Source organism: Petromyzon marinus, chromosome 35, assembly GCF_048934315.1.
Source record: "Petromyzon marinus isolate PM22_M1 ecotype Great Lakes invasive population chromosome 35, UKy_Petmar_22M1.pri1.0, whole genome shotgun sequence".
In the NCBI taxonomy this organism is placed as follows: domain Eukaryota; kingdom Metazoa; phylum Chordata; class Hyperoartia; order Petromyzontiformes; family Petromyzontidae; genus Petromyzon; species Petromyzon marinus.
In genome coordinates this window covers 1158703-1182398 of record NC_133701.1, presented here as the reverse complement: position 1 = coordinate 1182398, position 23696 = coordinate 1158703, and the positions used below count along the sequence as shown (strand labels likewise).

Genomic DNA, 23696 nt, shown 5'->3' with positions numbered 1-23696 from the left:
CAGTACTGCAGGCTGGAGGGATCTCTCCCACTACCCCCAGTGGGCAGCACTGCAGGCTGGAGGGATCTCTCCCACTACCCCCAGTGGGCAGTACTGCAGGCTGGAGGGATCTCTCCCACTACCTTCAGTGGGCAGTACTGCAGGCTGGAGGGATCTCTCCCACTGCCTTCAGTGGGCAGTACTGCAGGCTGGAGAGATCTCTCCCACTACCTTCAGTGGGCAGCACTGCAGGCTGGAGGGATCTCTCCCGCTACTCCCAGTGGGCAGCACTGCAGGCTGGAGGGATCTCTCCCACTACCTTCAGTGGGCAGTACTGCAGGCTGGAGAGATCTCTCCCGCTACCCCCAGTGAGCAGTACTGCAGGCTGGAGAGATCTCTCCCGCTACCCCCAGTGAGCAGTATTGCAGGATGGAGGGATCTCTCCCGCTACCCCCAGTGAGCAGTACTGCAGGCTGGAGAGATCTCTCCCGCTACCCCCAGTGGGCAGCACTGCAGGCTGGAGGGATCTCTCCCACTACCTTACCGCCAAGTTGCGAGCAACACTCGCGCATCTCGTGAGACGTGCCCACACGTGGCTTCAAGTGCCCGGAATTCCTCGGCTCTGCGTTGTGTCAAGCATCTCTCGCTTTCTTTCTCGCAGGTAGATTGGAAAGGTAAATAAAGCGAACGAGCCCGTGGTCGGGATGCTTTTGACAGAGCACAGGAGACGTCCCAGCGAGGCTCCTCTCCATCCAATTTGGTGTCGGGGCGCTCTCGGGGACCAATTCCATTGTCCGCGTTTATCTACAAAGAGGCATGGGGAGGTGCATTGCGGGAATTACAGAAACGGGAGCAAATGGACCGGAGAGCAAATGCAAGAGGCGCTGACTGTTGAGGAGTCAGCGAGCTGTGCAGCGCACGTCACGGCTGTAAGTGTCGTGACGAGCGGTGCCAGCCGAGGGAGGGGCAGCGCCCCGTGGGGATGGCACAACGACGTCAGCTCGGGTGGGTGCTGGCCGGGTGATCCCGTCGCAGGGCTGAGATGGCGGTGGGTTGGGGACGCCTTCAGTCAGCAGTGGATCGACCATGGATGATGATGATGATGCCAAGCGCACCCATCACCTCACGTCCAGCGACACACGTTGGAACAGAGATGAGAGATATGTTTTTTTCCCCTCCAAGTGTTTTCGTGTTATTCGAATTTCATCGAGTGATTGAACCGATACCCGGGAGAGAGTCATCATCAATTACTGAAACAATCGGAGCGCCCAACTCTCCCTGTGATATATCGGAAGCCGTGCGATGCGATGCAGGCGTCACACCGGGAGGCCAGGACGAGGAGTCTGCGCGTTATTCCAGCTGGGCCAGCGTCGCTCGCGTCGCTGGGAGCAAGGGCCCCGCTCCCAGATCAGCGCTGGGAGAAAGGGCATCGCACAGCCCCTTGTAGAACCACCTCAACCCACCCCTGCAGAGAATGCTATTCGCCGTTCTTACACACGTAACAATCGTTTATCATTACCAGGGGAGAGCATCGCAGAGGATGAAGATACATTTAAAAAAAAACTACCACGGAATGAGTTTTTGGCTTCTCTCCAATCGACCCGCCCAAAGCACACACAAACTCAGCGAAAGATGCAGACAAAATGTGTTTTGCCATTATTAATTATTTGCCTTTAGCTTGCAGAGTTGCTCCAGTTCGTTCGTGACTACATTTCCTCTGCTTTGTGCGCATGTTCGTAAAATAAATCGCATCAAGATAAGCGACCCACCGAGTGTGCATCGACCCTCTGTAAACGGCACTACGTACATCTGGTATAGTGCAGTGAAAACAAGCGAGCAAATTAGGTCCACTCTGGCGCTGCAGACCTGAAGGCGAGGAAGGAGCCTTCTGTTTTGTTTCGCTGTCTAAACGCAGATTCAGGATAATCTTTCATTTGGACGGAATTAAACCGAACGACTTTGCAATTGTATATTGCTAAGCACAGTCCGTTCGGTCAATTTAAAATCCATCGGTGTATATTTATTTCTCGAAATTCTCAGCATCAATCTGGTCCCTGCAATGTATTTTAAACTAAAAGCCACTGAGGCAACGAAAGTAAATTCACGACTGAAGCACACGATAAACATTTACTTTAGAAAAATATATTTTGGCTGGACAAAAGTTGAATGTGCTGGCATTAATAGTTCGTTGAGCCCGTCGAATGTGAGACGCAGTCATTCGTGAGACGCAGTTTCGGCTGCAGCTCAAATCCGGGCAGCTGTTTAAAAAATAAATACGTTCGCTTGGACAACTCGAGCTGATCAATCAATCAGAATCAATACCCGCTGCCGACTGATTAAATGTAACGACCACGCGAGAGAGAGAGAGAGAGGGGGCGCACTATTTCCCGTTGCGGTGGACGTTTCGCGCATCTAGCCACGAGCGTTGCGCGCATGCGTTCGACAGCGCCGCCCCGCGCTGTGTCCCGGCCTCTCCGTCTCTTTGCGTGGCCACCGAGTGCGCAGGCGGTGCAGCTGCGCGGGCGAGGAGGGTGCCCAGGCACGGGGCCACGAAGCGTGGGGGAACCCGGCCAGGGTTGGGGCCCCCATTTCATCCCCTGCACCGGGGCCCTTGCCAACCGCGCCACGCCGCCACTGCCTTCGTATTTCACTTTCGTCCTTCGTAACTGCCAGAGTTTCCACGAACAAACATGCCCGCGTTCTCTCGTACGACTCCACACCGGCAACTGGCCAGAGGTAACTCTCGGCGTGGCGGAACACTTCACACGTCGCTCGCTTTAGCGCCACTCTCCATCTGGGAGACGCGGCTTAACGAAAGCGGTCATGATCGGAGCTGCGATTTCACCCAAATGCCGTTACGCTCGCTCCGCACTTCCATTTTGCAAGTTCTACTCACTCGGAAATTTGCCAACCGCTCCAGAGCACGGGGCTGCATCGTCGGTAGCAAAATCCGTTGTTGTCCTCAACCATTCTACCCTCCCACGTCTACTCTCATCGTCTCTTCATCGACACGCCACGCTGACCACGAAGTTTGGTCGAACAATCCCTGTGAACAACCACGGCGTCGCGGGAGGCCCTCATCCAGGAGTGGTGCGGCTTGGCTCTGCAACACACCGATGTGCTGTACTCGTGACGAATCGGCACGTGCTGTTTACATGACAAACCTTGCCATTGGCTGTGTCGGGTGGTGGCGGGTTTAACGACACATTTATACATTTACGCGATCGAACCCCAACAAACCTCAATTATGGATGATATTGGTCGCGAAAGCCTCCTCCTACGTGTTGAGCTGACATGACAGGAGTTTGCGGTGAAGCACTACTTGGCAGGACACCGTGGAGTTTCTGACAGCGAGGAGAGAGGAGACGTTGACGAGAGGGAGCCACACGGAGCTGCTGGTGCCCGCTCGGCCACGCGGCCGCCAGCGTTGTCCAGACGGTCACCGAAGCCAACGGGAAGCGCTCAGAATTCACCTCGGGGAGTCATCACGGCACAGGGGCTGTGTGCGTTGTTTGGAATTTGAACGTGTTACAAATTAGACGTGTGTTAAACACACGTCTAATTAGACGCGTGTTAAACATGTCTAATTAGACGTGTTTAACACGCGTCTAATTAGACGTGTTACAAACATGTGTGTTAAACACACGTCTAATTAGACGTGTGTTAAACATGTCTAATTAGACGCGTGTTAAACACACGTGTGTTAAACACACGTGTGTTAAACACACGGGCGTTTGAATCCTTGGGAACAAAAACACAAATCTGTGTCGGCAATAGCCTTCGCGCGCCCGAGGCCGGGGTCCCTGTGTACTCTGTGTACTATATCACTGTGTACTCTGTGTACTATATCACTGTGTACTCTGTGTACTATATCACTGTGTACTCTGTGTACTATATCACTGTGTACTCTGTATACTATGTCACTGTGTACTCTGTTACTATATCACTGTGTACTCTGTGTACTATGTCACTGTGTACTCTGTGTACTATGTCACTGTGTACTCTGTGTACTATATCACTGTGTACTCTGTGTACTATACCACTGTGTACTCTGTGTACTATATCACTGTGTACTCTGTGTACTATATCACTGTGTACTCTGTGTACTATGTCACTGTGTACTCTGTGTACTATGTCACTGTGTACTCTGTCTACTATGTCACTGTGTACTCTGTGTACTATATCACTGTGTACTCTGTGTACTATATCACTGTGTACTCTGTGTACTATATCACTGTGTACTCTGTTTACAATGTCACTGTGTACTCTATCACTGTGTACTCTGTTTACTATGTCACTGTGTACTCTGTGTACTATGTCACTGTGTACTCTGTGTACTATATCACTGTGTACTCCGTTTACTATGTCACTGTGTACTCTGTGTACTATATCACTGTGTACTCTGTGTACTATACCACTGTGTACTCTGTGTACTATATCACTGTGTACTCTGTTTACTATGTCACTGTGTACTCTGTGTACTATGTCACTGTGTACTCTGTGTACTATATCACTGTGTACTCTGTGTTCTATACCACTGTGTACTCTGTGTACTATATCACTGTGTACTCTGTGTACTCTATCACTGTGTACTCTGTGTACTATGTCACTGTGTACTCTGTGTACTATATCACTGTGTACTCTGTGTACTATATCACTGTGTACTCTGTGTACTATGTCACTGTGTACTCTGTGTACTATGTCACTGTGTACTCTGTCTACTATGTCACTGTGTACTCTGTGTACTATATCACTGTGTACTCTGTGTACTCTGTTTACTATGTCACTGTGTACTCTGTTTACTATGTCACTGTGCACTCTGTTTACTATGTCACTGTGCACTCTGTGTACTCTATCACTGTGTACTCTGTTTACTATGTCACTGTGTACTCTGTGTACTATGTCACTGTGTACTCTGTGTACTATATCACTGTGTACTCTGTGTACTATATCGCTGTGTACTCTGTCGTCACCTTCAAGGCGAGTGGTCGTGCTGTTTATTTGATGTACTCGCTCCTGATCAGGAGCGAGCTTCTCGAGTCCGGCACTAAAGCAGTCCGAACTGCTTGTTGTTGTTGTTTGTGTTTAGTTTGCTGTCCTTCCCCCGCACACCCCGTTAGCGAAGTTCAACACGCATGCAAGGGCTATAAACGAGCTGTGGGCCTTATCGCATGCAGAACATCGGCCTTATCCGTCATCCTCCTATCAGCACACCTCCCGGCATCAATGATTCCCGTTGTCCGCGGACTCCCGACGCTCCACAGTGAAGTGAGATGAGAGATGCGCGACAGACACATCCTCGTCACAACCTCAGCACCCCCCCCACCCCCACAGTGAGGCGCATGCCCCCCTCTCGTTTCTCGACGCTTTTCGAAGGCGATCCTCAAAAGCAACATTGAAAAAAGGGAAGTCGTTGACGTGGCCCAAATGGCGATTGAGTGGCCAGGCAGACGAAGTCGCCTGCCGCGTCCACTCCCATACATCCCTCCACGTGTCCGCACCGTGAAGCCGAGCACAACGTTGCCGTGGTTGTCCGCCTCGCACGCGTCCCCTGCCTCATTGTCATCATTTGGACCGCGCTCGGCCCGTCCCGACTAGCGCGGTGCGCCTACGTACGGCTACGGTGCGAAAGAAGTTCAACGCCCCGCGCGTACTCTACACACACACACACGTGTACTCTACACACACACACGTACTCCACACACACACGCGTGTACTCTACACACACACACGTGTACTTTACACACACACACGTACTCCACACACACACGCGTGTACTCTACACACACACACGTGTACTTTACACACACACACGTGTACTCTACACACACACACGTACTCTACACACACACACACGTGTACTCTACACACACACACGTACTCCACACACACACCTGTACTCTACACACACACACGTACTCCACACACGCGTGTACTCTACACACACACACACACGTGTACTCTACACACACACGTGTACTCTACACACACACACGCGTGTACTCTACACACACAAACACACGCGTACTCTACACACACACATGTACTCTACACACACACACGTGTACTCTACACATACACACGCGTGTACTCTACACACACACGCGCGTGTACTCTACACACACACACACACACGTGTACTCTACACACACGCGTACTCTACACACACACACACACGCGTGTACTCTACACACACACGTGTACTCTACACACACACACACGCGTGTACTCTACACACACAAACACACGCGTACTCTACACACACACATGTACTCTACACACACACACGTGTACTCTACACACACACGCGCGTGTACTCTACACACACACGCGCGTGTACTCTACACACACACACGCGTGTACTCTACACACACACACGCGCGCGTATTCTACACACACACGCGCGTGTACTCTACACACACACACGCGCGTGTACTCTACACACACACACGCGCGTGTACTCTACACACACACACGCGTGTACTCTACACACACACACGCGCGTACTCTACACACACACGCGCGTGTACTCTACACACACACACGCGTGTACTACACACACACGCGCGTCTACTCTACACACACACGCGCGTGTACTCTACACACACACACGCGCGTGTACTCTACACACACACACGCGTGTACTACACACACACACGCGCGTGTACTACACACACACACACACGCGCGTGTACTCTACACACACACACGCGCGCGTATTCTACACACACACGCGCGCGTGTACTCTACACACACACACGTGTACTCTACACACACGCACGCGTCCCATTCGTAGGTTCACTCGCACGGCTGTCGCTCGTGTAAGCACCCGCGACTCGTGTCCACAATCTTCCCAGCTCCCTTCGGATGACAACGTTTACTTTGTTTCTTAGGATGAGTTTGCTTGGATCAGTCGACGAAGGACATTTTCCAGGAAAAAGAAAGCACGTGGCAAGGCTTTGTGACGTCACACGACCAGCGAACGCCTCCGCTGATATTGGAGGCGTTTCCGTTTAAACCTGGCGAGAGCTGCACGAACAGTTCTGTTGTCAAGGTGAGGGACACACATGTTGTCTTTGTTTGTTTCTGCTTGTTTAATGACTCACATCTGAATTGAGCATGAGTGGACCATGATGTTAAAGAAGTTGCACATGTCATCATCATATCCCGCACCTCCAATGAGCACGGTTGGCTATGTACGGTGCAAAAGAAATTCAACTTATATACACACCTGGACTTACACCGAGATACAGAACAAGGAGCGGATGAATCAGGGTAAAAATGCAAATGGAAGATGTCTTCACATACAGGTGGATAGCCAATGGCTGCTGCTGATGATGATTGTTGAACTTCTTTCGTGCCGTACAGAGCCAACCGTGTTAGTCAGCGGTGCGGGATCCATTCTCTGCACGCTTCTTTGGTCACTTTTCAGCGAGTATTCTTTAATCGTTGCGTTTATGATCCATTTGTTGTGTCTTGAAATGTGCACTGATTGGAATGGTATGTATCGGCCACGTATGTATCGGCCACGGAGGTATGCTGGTTTTCAAAGCATTCCTGCCTGCTCTTGTTCACCTCTTTATTTAATCATTTTGACACCAATCCAACTTCAATAACTGCCCCTGGCGTGCGCTTTCTTCTCAGCTCGAGTTGTCTCCCTCCAACAATTAGTGTGTGCATGTGAACACGATTCCATTGACGGCTGAGCTGCCACAGGACGCCCAAGCCTCGCTTGAAATGCCAAACGCACGGTTGCAATCTGGCGCGGTGACATTTAGGTCTGAGTCGGAGAGCACGTGCGTTTGATTGTCCAGCTCCTGGCTCCACCTGGCGAGCGGGCACTTCAAGTCCGTCACACGCCTCGGGGCACATCAAAAGCGGCGCGGCTCTCTCGTAATCAGCCGGCCGAATGGACGCACGTGTGGCTGGCACGGACGCTGAACGTTCCTGCTGGCCAGGCGGGTCGCGAGGCTCGGCGTGGACACTGGGCCCAGTGGGGGGGATCGGTCGTCCCGGATGAACCGAGGGGAGGAGATCTGAGCTGGGCTCGGTGGAGGTTAATTTAACAAATTCTACAGTTGGGACCAGAGTGGTTCCCAGTGGCCCAATTCATCCTGGAAGACCCGTCAAAATTAAAAGAACAAACATTTTAAATAAAAAAATATTCGTCTTGATTTGAAGCTTTCGTGACTGCAAGGAATCCATACTCTTTGGTTCTTTCGGTAAAGTCACGTAGGTAGAACTAAAATATTAGTATATGTTATTCGTATATGTATATGTTCTTAGTATATGTATATATGATCAAGTATCGTCAGATCTCGGACGCTAAGCAGCGTCGAGTCCGGATAGTGCTTGCATGGACGACCACAAAGCACGGCAGGTGTTATAGGTTATATATAGGTTATATATAGGTTATATATGTTATATATAGGTTATATATAGGTTATATATAGGTTATGTATAGGTTATATATAGGTTATATATAGGTTATATATATGTTATATATAGGTTATATATAGGTTATATATAGGTTATGTATAGGTTATATATAGGTTATATATAGGTTATATATAGGTTATGTATAGGTTATATATAGGTTATATATAGGTTATGTATAGGTTATGTATAGGTTATATATAGGTTATATATAGGTTATGTATAGGTTATATATAGGTTATATATAGGTTTTAGGCTTCAGTGCAGTGCGGTGGAGAGCAGATGGCAATGCAACACAGTCCATTGTTGCATTGTACCCCTGTGTGCTCCCACGCCTAGATCAACGTGCACTGACTAGTGTGGTGAAGTATGGTCAAATAACCCCCACCAGCGTGGGCTGCTTGGGCCTAACCAACAATGCATTGAGGAAGGGCCGTAAGGCTTAAACATTTATATAATTAAAATGACATGGCAATAAAAATGCCTCTTTTACGTATTTCACATGATTATGAATAAAAAATGAAACTCTTACCAATAAACCTATTTCGCTCAACTGCAATGGAATGAAAACCATTTAATGTAACACTGACACGCAGTTTTGCTTTTTTTCAAAATGTATTAAATTGCAGTTACAAGCCTTAGCACTGAAGCCTCCTATGGGGTGAACGGAGTGGGCGGAGAGGGAAGGAATTTGCCGACTCTGTAGCGATGCTCATTGGATGCAATTGTGCTGCAACCGATATTTGGCTGAGTATATTTTGTTTAACAAAAGCTTTGTGTGTGTTCCCCCCCCCCCCCCCCCAGTGCCAGCAGCAGGCCTGGTGAAGGGTAACGCGCCATCATGACCAAACCGCGCACGTTCCACTCGTTATCGTAACACACAGCCCGCACACCACCGCCTCACTCTGATTAGCCGATGCAGCAATAGCAACGTGCAGGCCACCGATTTAATAACAACGCCGCCTTTATTACACGTGCCGCGGGAAAGGAGGCCCCCTCATGAGTTGTTTTGAGCTGAAATTTATTGCCTCGTGACACGACCCGTGACACAGTACAACATTCTGAGCACGCTTTAAATGCCCAGATTATATGAGGTCATATTTTACGAGCCTAAACCTTAAAATCCCAAGTGGAAAGTACTTTTAATATATTACAGCTTCATTTATTCGTCATGTCCATGCCCATTTGTCAGTCCTCTGCCGGATGAGGGCCTCGTCAAGCCATGCCCACAGCCTAGGGATACCAAGAGCTAGGGAATACTCACGGCTTGGGAATATCCACAGTTAGGGAATACTCACAGCTAATTACATTTAATAACTAAGAGTGGACTACCTATTGGATGATGATGAGACTAAACTAATGGCTAAATTAAATCCACAGACTAATCCTTGAACTAAAACAGGTTGCCATCCACTCGACTAAGACTTTCACTAAAATACATATGCTTACTAAATTAACACTGTCAAATTTGTTGCAAAATTAGTTTAAATCACGGTTTCTGAGCACAGGCCCAAAACGCCAAGTAGCCAGTAACAAGCAGCACTATTAAAGTTGTAAGAGATAAGAGTTCACACATTTCCTGAAACGATATTAGGAAGCTACTGGAGTTATGCACTTTCACTTAAAGATTTAAAACTAATTTGTTTAAAACAGCTCTTTGTGTTTAGTTTGTTGTCTTTACATCGCACCTCCGACGAGCACGGTTGGCTACGTACGGCGCGAAAGAAGTTTAACACGTACAGACGCTCTCGAGAAGTTGTGGAAAAGAGACAACGGAGTGAAAATCTCATAACGGTTTTTGGGTTAGATCGCGTTATTTATAAATGTGTCGTAACCCTCCACCACCCGACACAGCCAATCAGCAAAAAAGTGTCACGTTGACAAAAGACAAAATAGTTCACTACTTTAGCCCACCGGTGTGTTGAAGAGTGAATCCACAACATTTACAGTTTGAGTACGACGTTTCGCTGGTAAATACATCCAGCATCATCGGGCAATTCGCCAGAATGGTAAAGCCCTCGCTTGCTCTCGGTCTTAAATAGAGCAGCAGGGTGACGTCATCATTTAACTCATTCAGGTGCAGTGATTTGAGGCGGAGGGGGGGGGGGTATTGTAATTATATAATCGATTGGTAATCAGTCAATGGTTATGATTAGTAATGAGTTGTAGATTAGTAATTAGTTGTAATGTGTGTTATTGTGATCATATGCTACGTTAGTAATCGTTAATTAGTATGTGTTTCCCCTATAAGGAATTGTAATATGTATTATTTAATAATACGCTTCCAAGCCGCACTAAGCCTGTAGCTGTCAGAGCGATTAAAGTTATTTCTATTTCTCTCAATTTCAATGGATTCTCTAATTAGTCATTGCCAGTAATAATTAGTTTTACACAACACTTCAATGTTATCAAAATCAATTGAGTGTCCTTGTTGACAAGCATGTTCTGCCACTGCCGACAGTTGTGTTTGAGATAATTTAATATTTATTTGGTGTTCTTTTAGTCTTATGCTGATGTTACGTCCCGCCTGTCCAATATAGCATCTGCCACATAAATAATTAATCCGATATACACCTTCTGTTGATAATTTAGGTAATTCGTCTTTAGTGCAAGATACTAGTTTTTGAATTTTGTGTACTGTACCAAATCTTACTGTAATGTTTTGCTTTTGCAAAACACGGGCTAATTTGTCAGTTACTCCTGAGACATATGGAATTTACATATTACAATTCCTTATAGGGGAAACACATACTAATTAACTGATTACTAACGTAACATATAATTACAATAACACACATTACAACTAATTACTAATCTACAACTCATTACTAATCATAACCATTGACTGATTACCAATCGATTATATAATTACAATACCCCCCCTCCGCCTCAAATCACTGCACCTGAATGAGTTAAATGATGACGTCACCCTGCTGCTCTATTTAAGACCGGGAGCAAGTGGAGGGCTTTACTATTCTGGCGAATTGCCCGATGACGCTGGATGTAATTACCAGCGAAACGTTGTACTCAAACTGTAAATGTTGTGGATTCACTCTTCAACACACCGGTGGGCTAAAGTAGTGAACTATTTTGTCTTTTGTCAACGTGACACTTTTTTGCTGATTGGCCGTGTCGGGTGGTGGAGGGTTACGACACATTTATAAATAACGCGATCTAACTCAAAAACCTTTATTATGAATAATATTGGTCGCGAAAGCCTACGTGTTAAACTGGAGTGAAAATACTCGGATAACGGGGATCCACCCACATCGCATCGTCAGGGCACTCACACAAATGCCTTGGGGTGCGTGGCATTTACAAAGCGGAGATTTAAACCAGCAAAGTTGCCCTCAGCTCACGCGCTGATGCGTTTGAGTTCACACTTACAGTTAGTGTGGGTGGTCCAGTCAGCATGTCGTCCTATAGGGATTCATAACATAGTCGCCACTGGGTGGAAAATCCACGGTGGATTAATCTGATTGAGAGACCGGCACCCAAATGTGTAAATCATCATTTACATCACCGGCTCACCGACTCACCCAGCGGGGGACACCCTGGGCCCCATCGTTTGAGCAGGGGAGACGCCTTCACTCCGAGTCGCAGCCTTGCGTCTGGACGGTGGCGTTTCTCCACGTACGTGTATGGGGGAATGGGAAGGAGATTTGACCGTCCAATGTTTAGTTGATGATCGAGGGGTAAGCCGTCGCCAGACAATTTAGAACTAAAGCCGCAGCCCAGGAACGTCTCGCTCACGCCACTGCAGGGAGCTTTCGGGAAGCCATCTCGGGGAGGATAGGCCTACTCCTCCCCGCTGGCCACACATCTTGATGAAACGACTGTTAGTAAAGGGAATACCTATTCTCATATTTTGGTACTGGCAAAGGAGGTCCCATGATGTAGATGTTCACCCCGATCTCTCATTACTCTGACAGTGCATTGTCTTTGTGCTGTACGCCTTTTGGCGTCCTCTCGTCTAACACCGTTATGAGACGAGGCTCAAAAGAAAGCTGTCACTGGTGTGGACCAATCAGTTTCAAAGTCAATGCATATGATATCAGTGTTTTTTGTTTGCATTCTGACCACAGGTATTGTGGTCAATGCAGACATGATTCCTTGTTAAAGGTTTCAGTTTGGTGTTTTAACATCTCAACACCTGTTTTGTTTTTAAATTTTGATTTAAAGCTTTCGTGACTGCAGGGATTCATATTCTTGGTTTTTTTGGTAAAGTCACGTAGAAGGGAAAAATATATATAAAACAATAAAATTCTTATTATTTTATTGTTTCCCTTCTACGTGACTTTACCGAAAGAACCAAGAATATTAATCCCTGTTTTGTTGCCAGAAAAAAGGGGGAAACTTATTCTCAGAAAAAAAAGTTTGGGTAAAAGTGAGGGAAAGTCTAAAATGGCCGCCTGAACCCGATCCAGCCATGGAATAAAATAATTAAAAAGTCTTTAAAACCCCAAATTCATACGGCTCAACAGTAATGCTATATTTGAATACTTTCGTGACTGCAGGGATCCATTCTCTTTACTTCTTTCGGTAAAGTCACGTAGATAGAATCTAGTAATTTTCGATCTACGTGAGTATAGTAATGCTATAGTTTGAACGTTGTTTAAATTGAGTTGAACTGCAAATTATTCAGCAAAAGGTGCTAAAAACACGCCATCCTATAAAAGGGCCTGTTTTTTTCCCTGCGTTTCCCCCCAAGCAATTCTCCACATCGCAGACCGTTTACACAATACTGCCTTTGTGAAACGAAACACATTCTATTTCTGTTCTACAATCCCCAAAAATACACCGAGCGTAAAATGCACGTAGAGGCCCTGCAGCTGCCACCGCGACGTTGAGCCACGAATGAGAAGTAAGAATGAAAAGTAAGAATGAGAAGTAAGAATGAAAAGTAAGAATGAGAAGTAAGAATGGAAAGTAAGAATGAAAAGTTAGAATGAAAAGTTAGAATGAAAATGAGGAATTAAAAGTAAGAATGAAAATTAGCAATGAAAAGTAAGAATGAAAATTAGCAATGAAAAGTAAGAATGAAAATTAGGAATGAAAAGTAAGAATGAGAAGTAAGAATGAAAAGTAAGAATGAGAAGTAAGAATAAAAAGTAAGAATGAAAAGTAAGAATAAAAAGTTAGAATGAAAATTAGGAATTAAAAGTAAGAATAAAAATTAGCAATGAAAAGTAAGAATGAAAATTAGGAATGAAAAGTAAGAATGAGAAGTAAGAATGAAAAGTAAGAATGAGCAGTAAGAATAAAAAGTAAGAATGAAAAGTGCGAATGAAAAGTAAGAATGAAAAGTTCGAATGAAAAGTGCGAATGAAAAGTGAGAATGAAAAGTGAGAATGAGAAGTACGAATGAAAAGTAAGAATGAAAAGTACGAATGAAAAAAAATATTGAAAAGTACGAATGAAAAGTAAGAATGAAAAGTAAGAATGATAAGAATGCGGCATATGTTGCGCGGCATTCCGAGCGGCACGTGTAACATAAAATTCTCCTTCAAAGGTGATCGCATCAGTGTTGATTTTATCATGCAATGTCGCTTTTTTTCTTCTTGTTTGCTCAGGAAATTGGAAAGGCATGTTATAATTTTAGTAGAACATTAACGTTCTTGTTATGATTCATATGGCAACGTCGATAGTATTGACTCACATGCCACATGTTATTTTAAAAGTGAGACTAAGAAAAAGTTGCAAAATTCTGCGCTTAGACTGAGGCGTAAAATGGTTCGTAAATATATGCGTGAGACAGCGTGACCTGGACTGATCCTTACTCATTACTGTAGCTTATTGTGTTCAATCCGAGTTGATAAGCCGAGGTCCGAAGGTCTATAATGCGACGTGGCCAGTAAACAAAGATAACTAATGTCAGGATAGTGAGATTCGACACGCTTATTTATTTATCGTCGTCAGGTTATTTGAGGTTGGAAAGATGGGAGTTCCAAAGCCGTTCTATACAAGGCGAGAACGGGGAGGAGAAATATTCCATCCTTCGGCGAGCCAGCTAAACACAGGAAATTGCCAAATGAGGCGATCGGCGTCGTAGAAACGTGAAGTGGAAATCAAAGCGCACAGCCGCGGAGGACGAGAACCAAGGTGGCCAAGTGGTGGGGACGCGATCGACCGAGAGGACTGCTGGCACGGCGAGAGGTCTTAGGGGGACGCAGAGCGTCGTTGTGGCTAACGACGAGGGAGCCACCACCTGACGACTTCATCACCACTCGCTTTTAATTCCCACCGGTGGTGGTGGTGGTGTACGCCTGGAGGCAGTGTTTGTGGGTCATTCAGATTGCGTCACTGGCCGCCCTGTGAGGTGGCTGGGCGATGGGCATGAGAGAAATAGGTTTTAAACTTTTGTCCGTGTCGAATTTGAGGTTTAATCGCTCGTGTGTGGTGGGGGGGGGTTACTCTCAAGCTAAAATACGGATGTGGATTTGCAAAAAAATATATCCCAAATTCCCCGCTCAAAAGGGATTACTCAGACATTTTTTTTCTGGAAAAAAAAACGCGGATTGTTATATTGTTTTCTCTGTATAAGATTAAAAAAGTGCTGCTTCAGGAATGTAAAGTAAATTGTAAGATAAATGTAGCAAAACTCACTGGCAGTGGAGGGGATTGAATCGTCCACCGTGCAAAGCCAATTGGGTCGCAAGCCTCGCGACCCAGAGTGCTGTGCGCCACACTGCCCAGAGTGCCGTGCGCCACACTGCCCAGAGTGCCGTGCGCCACACTGCCCAGAGTGCCGTGCGCCACACTGCCCAGAGTGCCGTGCGCCACACTGCCCAGAGTGCCGTGCGCCACACTGCCCAGAGTGCCGTGCGCCACACTGCCCAGAGTGCCGTGCGCCACACTGCCCAGAGTGCCGTGCGCCACACTGCCCAGAGTGCCGTGCGCCACACTGCCCAGAGTGCCGTGCGCCACACTGCCCAGAGTGCCGTGCGCCACACTGCCCAGAGTGCCGTGCGCCACACTGCCCAGAGTGCCGTGCGCCACACTGCCCAGAGTGCCGTGCGCCACACTGCCCAGAGTGCCGTGCGCCACACTGCCCAGAGTGCCGTGCGCCACACTGCCCAGAGTGCCGTGCGCCACACTGCCCAGAGTGCCGTGCGCCACACTGCCCAGAGTGCCGTGCGCCACACTGCCCAGAGTGCCGTGCGCCACACTGCCCAGAGTGCCGTGCGCCACACTGCCCAGAGTGCCGTGCGCCACACTGCCCAGAGTGCCGTGCGCCACACTGCCCAGAGTGCACCACACGGTGCTTCATGGCAACGATAAAAGCCTCACAGAAATGCTGCAGCACGATGCAATGAAAAGTCATCTGTTATTTGGACAAAAAAAATTCCCATTTCCAAGTTTTACCTTGCACCACTGATTACATTTGAATTCACATTATGGAGGCTCATGAATGACAAACTATAGCATCCTGTGTGAGCGTCTGTAGAACTTGCACATGATGTATTGTTTAAATGCTGCTGTATCGTGCTGCTGCTCACTGGCAATTTCCAAACGTCAAGGCTGCGTTCCCATCCTGCGCAACTTTTCAAAAAAAGACCCCGGGTATAAAACACGTGTTTGACTTGTAGCAAGCAAATAGGTCTGACAGATGTCTGCTCATGGTCAAGTGGTCAGATTCTTCACATTCTTGAACAAACCATATTTGTTTAACTGATTGTATTTGAGTAAACTCTTGCTGTTTCCCGCTCTGTTTGGTCACGCACAAGCTGTGCTCTTCTGCTGTTTGTCTGCCCTTGTGTCCGTCCTTGCAGAGCGTGAACGCGATTCCAGTCTCGTCTGCAGCCGCTTGGTCGATCGTGCTAACGTGCAGGGGGGAGGGGAGGACACGCCGTGGTTACAGTGAGAGCGAAAGGAATGGAACGTGTTCAAGAGCCTTCGTCCATCGGGGAGATGGAGCGAATACATTGTCTCGTGCGCTGGTGCTAGGCCTTCATCCAGCAGTAGATTGAACATGGCTCATAGTGAGGATGATGGTTGTTACGATGCCGCACCTCTGATTAGCACGGTTGGCTATGTATGGTGCGAAAGAAGTTCGACGCACATACAGTACATGCGTGTATTCGATGCCTCGTTTTCAAGACCCCCAGGAGCCGTGCTCGACCCAGCCTGGCCCGGAGCTTCACGCTGGAGCGGTCTACCGCCGTGGCCGCGCCAATTTGGTGGAACGCTTCTCCGTAGCGTCTGGAGAGCCTCCTTCGGAAACAGCCGTACTGCTACTACTACCCAAGTCCATCCAACTTGACCCCAGCAGCAGTCGCGGCATCACGAGGGTACCAGAGAAACGTACTTCATAGCTCCAATAGCTTGCATCTCTGCACGTCCTACCAAACCCCTCTTTGAGTTGCTGGAACACTAGAAGTGTCAGTCTGCAAACCGAACCTTATTACAATGCAATTGGCAGGAACTTATATATATAAGTAAGGAAATTACGGAAAGAGTTTATCTATAAATTCTGGCTACGCAAAAATCCGCTGTTGGATTTGTGTTTGTGGTGGAGAGGAAGTGAGACGCCTTCTCAGGCGTGGGGGCAGAGAACGGCGAAGGGAGTCCTGGGGTGACGGCCAGGCCGACGAGATAACGAGGAAGTGCACGGGGATTACTCCGTGTGGCTTATTTAGTTCGTATTTAAAATCACAGCTAACAGGGAAGGCAGCAGCCTTCGAATAATAATCACAGGGTCCGAGACCACGCGAACGTGTTTAGTTATAATCTGAATTATTTGAGATACTGTGATGGCAGTGGCGTGACAGACACAGACAAAACGCGACACATTCGTCAATATAGAAGGGCCATTGTCTGAAACGTTGACTATTTGAGACGTTTTCTTTTTAAGGCAGTGTTGATGACGAACGTGCCGAGCTATATTAGAGATTCATGATCCAGGGACTCTGTGCGTTCTGATTTCCAGGCCTGCGAACTACGTTGGACAATCTCGAGCCCTCTCTCGGCTGTCCTCGTTGTTGCTGTTGCAGACATTTAGTCGACGTTGTGGTTCTCCCCCCCGTGGCGCCTCTGTGCACAGAGCAAGCATTGGGTCGCCTCTCACGGCCACGTCCTGTTGGGACATCTACTCGTCAACTCAATCGCGTGCTGTTTTATACATTCTCCACGTCAACAGCCCTCGAAACACGTACATTTGTGCAATTTGGTGGACACTTGTTTCGCTGTGTTTCGTTTGTGTTCGTGAAACAGGCGAGTCGAGAAGTCGAGAGACGGCATCCCTGCCCCTCGACTCGGAGCGATACAGTCGCACTCTCTGCTCTCATGTAATGACAACATACCCAGACAATACGTTTCGGGACATTGTTTTATATTTTCTAGGATTTAAGGAATATTCTGGGGAAATAATTGCATTAATCGAAGCACGAATGGATGAGTTCTGGAGCTATTTCAAACGAACCCTTTCAGAGTTCTGCATTCGTCGCTGCCACCTCTTTAGTGTCGATATCTATTTTACGTCTTACAAACTGATTCCATGCTTTCAGTGCTTACTCGATATACGGAAAATCCCGTGCAGCCAGGTACCCAGCTAGGTTCGGTGATAACGGCCCGCAGCCACTGACAATACAATTATATTTGATGTGGAGAGGAGCTCAGCCAGTAGCCAGCCAGGAAACTCGAGTCATACTTGTTAACACCAGTATGATATTAATCTATAGCATGAATATTATACAATAGCGAACTTTCATATTTTCAATACACGTGTTTGAGTGGAGATCCCCTTAAAGCTACCCCACTGATTCTGATGACCATCTTCTCAACAGGAATATCGTGAAGGCAATGGCTGCATATTTTACAGAGGAGAGTGGAGAAAGATGTCCATTGAGATTGTTGGAAGGCGTGTAGAGATTATTCATTATAATGTCGCTCCTTTAGGATGTATACTTTGGTTTAGTGGGGTATCTGTAAGTGGATCGCCCTGTGTAGCAAAGGCAGGCGATGCACTTCACCATATATCCCTGCGGACAACGCAAAAAGACGGTACAATAAGACTCTGCTGCATGGGACAGGTTGTATATATGTGGACTAATGTGCTTTATGCCACCCGGTAAGGATGTAGTTATTTGTATTGAACATCACATGCTCAATAGAACCTCGTGCCATACAAAATACATAAAACACTGAAACTTCATCATGATATTCGTGTCCTCAAGATATCCTCACGGAGCCCCATAACTCTCTTTCAGGAGGATCCTGCATCGGGCCAATTCATTGTAGAGTCACGTTTTGTACGTAGGTACCTGAAGAAAACAGTCAAAATGTCCGCACAGATGGGTTCCCAATCCCACTGGCCCACGTGGTCAAATAACCCCCACAATCCAGCAGTGCATTAACAAAACGGGCTGCAGTTATACTTTAACATTGTATCCTACTACCGTATTCTGCCCATTATAAGACCCATTAACCTTTTCCCTTTCATTAAAGCAAACCTTGAGGGTGCGTCCTATAATCCGATAGGTGTGTGTGTGTGTGACCAGATTTGTTAAACTTCAATGACACAGTTTCGCAGTGCGTCTTATAACCCGAGAGCGTCTTAAAATGTGGAGAATACGGCGATAACACAGCGAAGGAATTGGGGGCAGGCACATCGCTCCGTGGATAGTCAAACGCGTGGAACTGGGGGAGCGTGTCATAGCGCGCGCGGTGCACGTGTCATAGCGCACGGTGCACGTGTCATAACGCGCGGTGCACGTGTCATAGCGCACGGTGCACGTGTCATAGCGCGGTGCACGTGTCATAGCGCACGGTGCACGTGTCATAACGCGCGGTGCACGTGTCATAGCGCACGGTGCACGTGTCATAACACGCGGTGCACGTGTCATAGCGCACGGTGCACGTGTCATAACACGCGGTGCACGTGTCATAGCGCGCGGTGCACGTGTCATAGCGCACGGTGCACGTGTCATAGCGCGGTGCACGTGTCATAGCGCGCGGTGCACGTGTCATAGCGCGGTGCACGTGTCATAACGCGCGGTGCACGTGTCATAGCGCGGTGCACGTGTCATAGCGCGGTGCACGTGTCATAGCGCGCGGTGTCACACGTGCACCGCTCGGCGTCGACTGCGGGCCCAGCAGGGACGGAGCCCTGCGCCCCTCGCTCTTCTCTCTTCTCGTCTCTCTCTCTCTCGCACTTCACCGCGGCTCACAGCAGACTTAACGTTCGTGTTGTCGTGGCTCGTGAGAGCGAAAGTGAACCTCGAAGGGCGCAACTCACAAAACAAACACAAAGAGACAACACCGTATAGCCTCCCTCAAAGGGTTGGGGCAAGTGCTGTCTCACTGAGCACTCATAATGAAGACCAATACGGAGCATAAGGAGGGTTGTTTGGCAAGCACTACGCCCGCCCGCCTTTGTCTCTCCAGTGCCGCACAACAGTACTGGCTGATTTAACCTCAGAGAGGCCCAGGAACGGTTTAGACATTCGCCACTGATGTTGGTTATGAGCGGAAATCGAACTCGGGTCGCACAGTTCCAATCGCAGTGCGCTAACCATGCACTGTGCTACCGCGCCCCACACTCACATGTACAAAACAAAGATCCCCCGTATAGCCTGTAACAGACTGTTGGGGCAAGTGCTGTTAACGAGCACCTTTGAAGGTCAGCACGGCACACGAGGAGGTGGGTGGCCAGCACCACGTCCGACCGCCTTTGTCTCTCCAGTGGCGATGTTTATACCCCGCACCAGGTACTCGATTTTTTAGGCTGCGTCGGCCTAGGAGAGGCCCAGCACCGGCTTAGATACTCGTCACTGCTGGTGGCCGAGTCTGTAGCGTAGCGCGCTAACCGCTGCGCCACCGCTCCCACTAGTACACACACACGCTCACAAACCCTACACTTGCATTGTTCGCTGAGATCACATGTTGTGTCGCAAAGGAAACGGGAGAGGTTCCTTGAGAGCGAGTGTCCCCTTGGGGTTAAATCAGCTCGAGTGGCGGTCAAGGCGCGGTCAAGGCGATTGCCGCTTGCTCGCTGCGTGCTGCAGGAACCTCGACTGGCTGGCTGGCTACAGCAGGGGGAGAAACGCGCCTGTTGGCGATGGTGAAAACAAGCAATAGAACTAGCATTGTTATGACACGAGATAACTTAATATTCATAAGCGTATAGGCTACAATTCGTAGACTCTATATGATTAGCTGATAATTTGCAGCGCTTTGTTATTCCACTGCTGGGTAAACGTCCTCCAAGGCTGTGTCGGTCACGGGGGTTATTTGACCATACTTCACCGCGCTGGTCACTGCAGGTTGGTGAAGTGGGGGGGGGGGGGGCTGGTTTCAAATAGCGTGAGGTCAGCCGCGACCGGCCAGGAATGGAAGTCACGTCGCTGGGGTCACAACCACTGCACCACCGCTCCGCCTAGACGATTGTAGGTCCAGTACAATATTGACTACGCGGGTGTGTTACGGTTGTAACGGTGTCGGTGGTGATGAGTACTTATACGGTACTAGGTCACAGTAACAATTAGTGGCGTCTCGCAGGTGATGGGGTTAAATAGCCACGAGGACACGTGTGCGCCTCGGTGCCTCTGTTAAATGCCAGCCGTACCCAAATATAAACTCTCCCCGTTCGCTCTGAACATTGACCTTCTCCACCGGTCAAATGGCCATTGGATATCCCTCCCGTGTGCTCCACGCGTACTGGGAGCATCTTTACGAACTCAATTTGGTTCAGCTCAGTTTCCGAAGAAGGTCCCAGCACGGGGAGTGAAACGTCAGACGTCATGCCAAACAATACGCGCGGTACAAACCGAAACCCCCCTCCCCCCCCCATATCGGTGGAGCTGTACGGCGCGCCCGCGTGAGTTCGCACGGCGCCCTCGGCGTGGGATGCACACGGAGATAACGGTGCGGGGCATTGGCCCTCTGTACGATGAGAGGTGGAAGATGGGGAAACAGATCGGATCAAAATATACACCAGGCTGAGGATTTGGGGGAAATGGCCGTTCTTAAGAGTACGCGTGGAAGGGGAGGGAAGAGAGATCGTCTCCGATTATATTTATCCGGCCAACTTCCTCTACTATAATGATTGCCGCTGCTCTGAAGGGTCATTTGGCCCGTACGTCATTCTAGTATATCCTGTTGCTGTTCTAATTTCTACGGCAAACGGAAGAAAGCAGTGATTTAAAAAAACAAATCCTCGTTATCTGAGCTCGTGCGCCACCCAGCAACGCCGCTCCATTGCTGGGTCTAACTCGCTGGCGGAAACACAGAGAGGGCCACAGTCTACGACTCGCACGAACATCCATCCACATGGCCCCGGGCGGGGTGACGAGGGCATTGACGCGTGTGTCGCCAACTCCTTAAAGCGGAAAATCGTCAAACTCAACCTGAAAATGCCCCCCCCCCGAATGTCACGAGAAACACCTCCCCTACATGTGACCAAGAATGTCACGAAACAATTTACGTGACATTACTACACCCAGTGCCGGATTATCCCAGTAGCACAAGTAACTACACATGTGTAGCTACACATGTAGTATCTACACATGTAGAAGCTACACATGTAGTAGCTACACATGTTGTAGCTACGGACCACGCACTTTCGAGGGCCCCGCGCTAAATGCTTTCAAGCTATCAATTCCGGTTTAGTGATTCTGCACTTGCTCTATTACTATAGTACTATACTGTCTTAAACTCTTATGAACGCCCAGGTGTTTAAGGTTAGCGATTTGTCGTATTATCTTGCTGTATAGCAAATGAAATAATACAATTACTAAACTGTGCAAGTAAAAAAATAATGTTTTAAAATGTATGTGCTTATTTATTTATTTAGGGCCCCGTTATTCAGTATGTTACAGGCCCCGCACTAGCTTAATCCGGCACTGACTACACACGGTACCCGGCATAACTTCACACGGTAGCCGGGTCACAGGATCCTGTCTGTATACGTGCATGGTAACTGCTCTTAAATGGCTGAATCCGCACCCTGTCCTCAAGATCCCCAAAGCACGTCACAATACTTTGCGAAAGTCGCTACCAAACATTCGTCTTGCCGGGGAAAGCCAGAAGCATAGTCGGTGGCTGTAGCGATAAACATCAACGCACATGTCTCGGCGTGAAACCGCGTTCGCAGCGGCGCACGAGACACAACCCACCAAACTCAAAAGCGGTGGCCACACAACACGGCGCTGAGCTGTGCGACACTGGCCCAGGATCGACTCGCACGCTCACGGCACTCACCCAGACGGAGGGCGAGGGAAGTCATCCCCGTTCGGCCGATGAGGAAGCGACGCATCCCGAGCGAGAGGATGAGAGAGGCTCCTGCGGTTCGTTCCGATGGCTTGTGACTAAATATAGCGTGACCCCACGGAGTCGTCGTGTGCCAGACGCGGGTGGGTGGCCGGGCGGGCCCGGCCACACCGGCCGAACGAGCCGCTGTGATTGCGTGTCAGTGGATGGTGAGTATTTGTGAGAGTGTGGTGAGTATTTGTGTGTGTGTGGTGAGTATTTGTGTGTGTTGGTGAGTATTTGTGAGTGTGTTGGTGAGTATTTGTGAGTGTGTGGTATTTGTGTGTGGTGAGTATTTGTGAGTGTGTTGGTGAGTATTTGTGAGTGTGTGGTATTTGTGTGTGGTGAGTATTTGTGAGTGTTGGTGAGTATTTGTGTGTGTTGGTGAGTATTTGTGAGTGTGTGGTGAGTGTTTGTGAGTGTGTTGGTGAGTATTTGTGAGTGTGTGGTGAGTATTTGTGTGTGTTGGTGAGTATTTGTGAGTGTGTGGTGAGTATTTGTGAGTATGTGGTGAATATTTGTGAGTGTGTTGGTGAGTATTTGTGAGTGTGTGGTGAGTATTTGTGAGTGTGTTGGTGAGTATTTGTGAGTGTGTGGTGAGTATTTGTGAGTGTGTGGTGAGTATTTGTGAGTGTGTTGATGAGTATTTGTGTGTGTGGTGACTATTTGTGAGTGTGTGTTGAGTATTTGTGATTGTGTTGGTGAGTATTTTTGAGTGTGTTGGTGAGTATTTGTGAGTGCGTGGTGAGTATTTGTGTGTGGTGAGTATTTGTGAGTGTGTGGTGAGTATTTATGAGTGTGTGGTGAGTATTTGTGAGTGTGTGGTGAGTATTTGTGAGTTTGTTGGTGAGTATTTGTGAGTGTGTGGTGAGTATTCGTGTGTGTGGTGAGTATTTGTGAGTGTGTGGTGAGTATTTGTGAGTGTGTTGGTGAGTATTTGTGTGTGGTGAGTATTTGTGAGTATTTGTTGTGTTGATGAGTGTCCGTGAGTGAGTTGGTGAGTATTTGTGAGTGTGTGGTGAGTATTTGTGAGT

The 23696-nt window shown here is 48.2% G+C and overlaps 1 protein-coding gene across 4 annotated transcripts in view; it reads right to left on the bottom strand.

Annotated features, from left to right (window-relative positions):
* Nucleotides 1–23696, bottom strand: part of LOC116948802 (interleukin-6 receptor subunit beta-like) — a 103443-nt gene that overhangs the window by 78122 nt on the left and 1625 nt on the right. For 2 of the 4 annotated variants that reach the window (XM_032965905.2, XM_032965904.2), the window contains exon 1: nt 22615–23658. The exons of 1 other annotated variant lie outside the window; for it this stretch is intronic. The gene's annotated coding sequence lies outside the window, so the exon portion shown is untranslated. Of the gene's footprint in view, nt 1–22614; nt 23659–23696 lie in introns of those variants that run through there. One more of the 4 variants, XM_032965906.2, reaches the window with a different exon arrangement.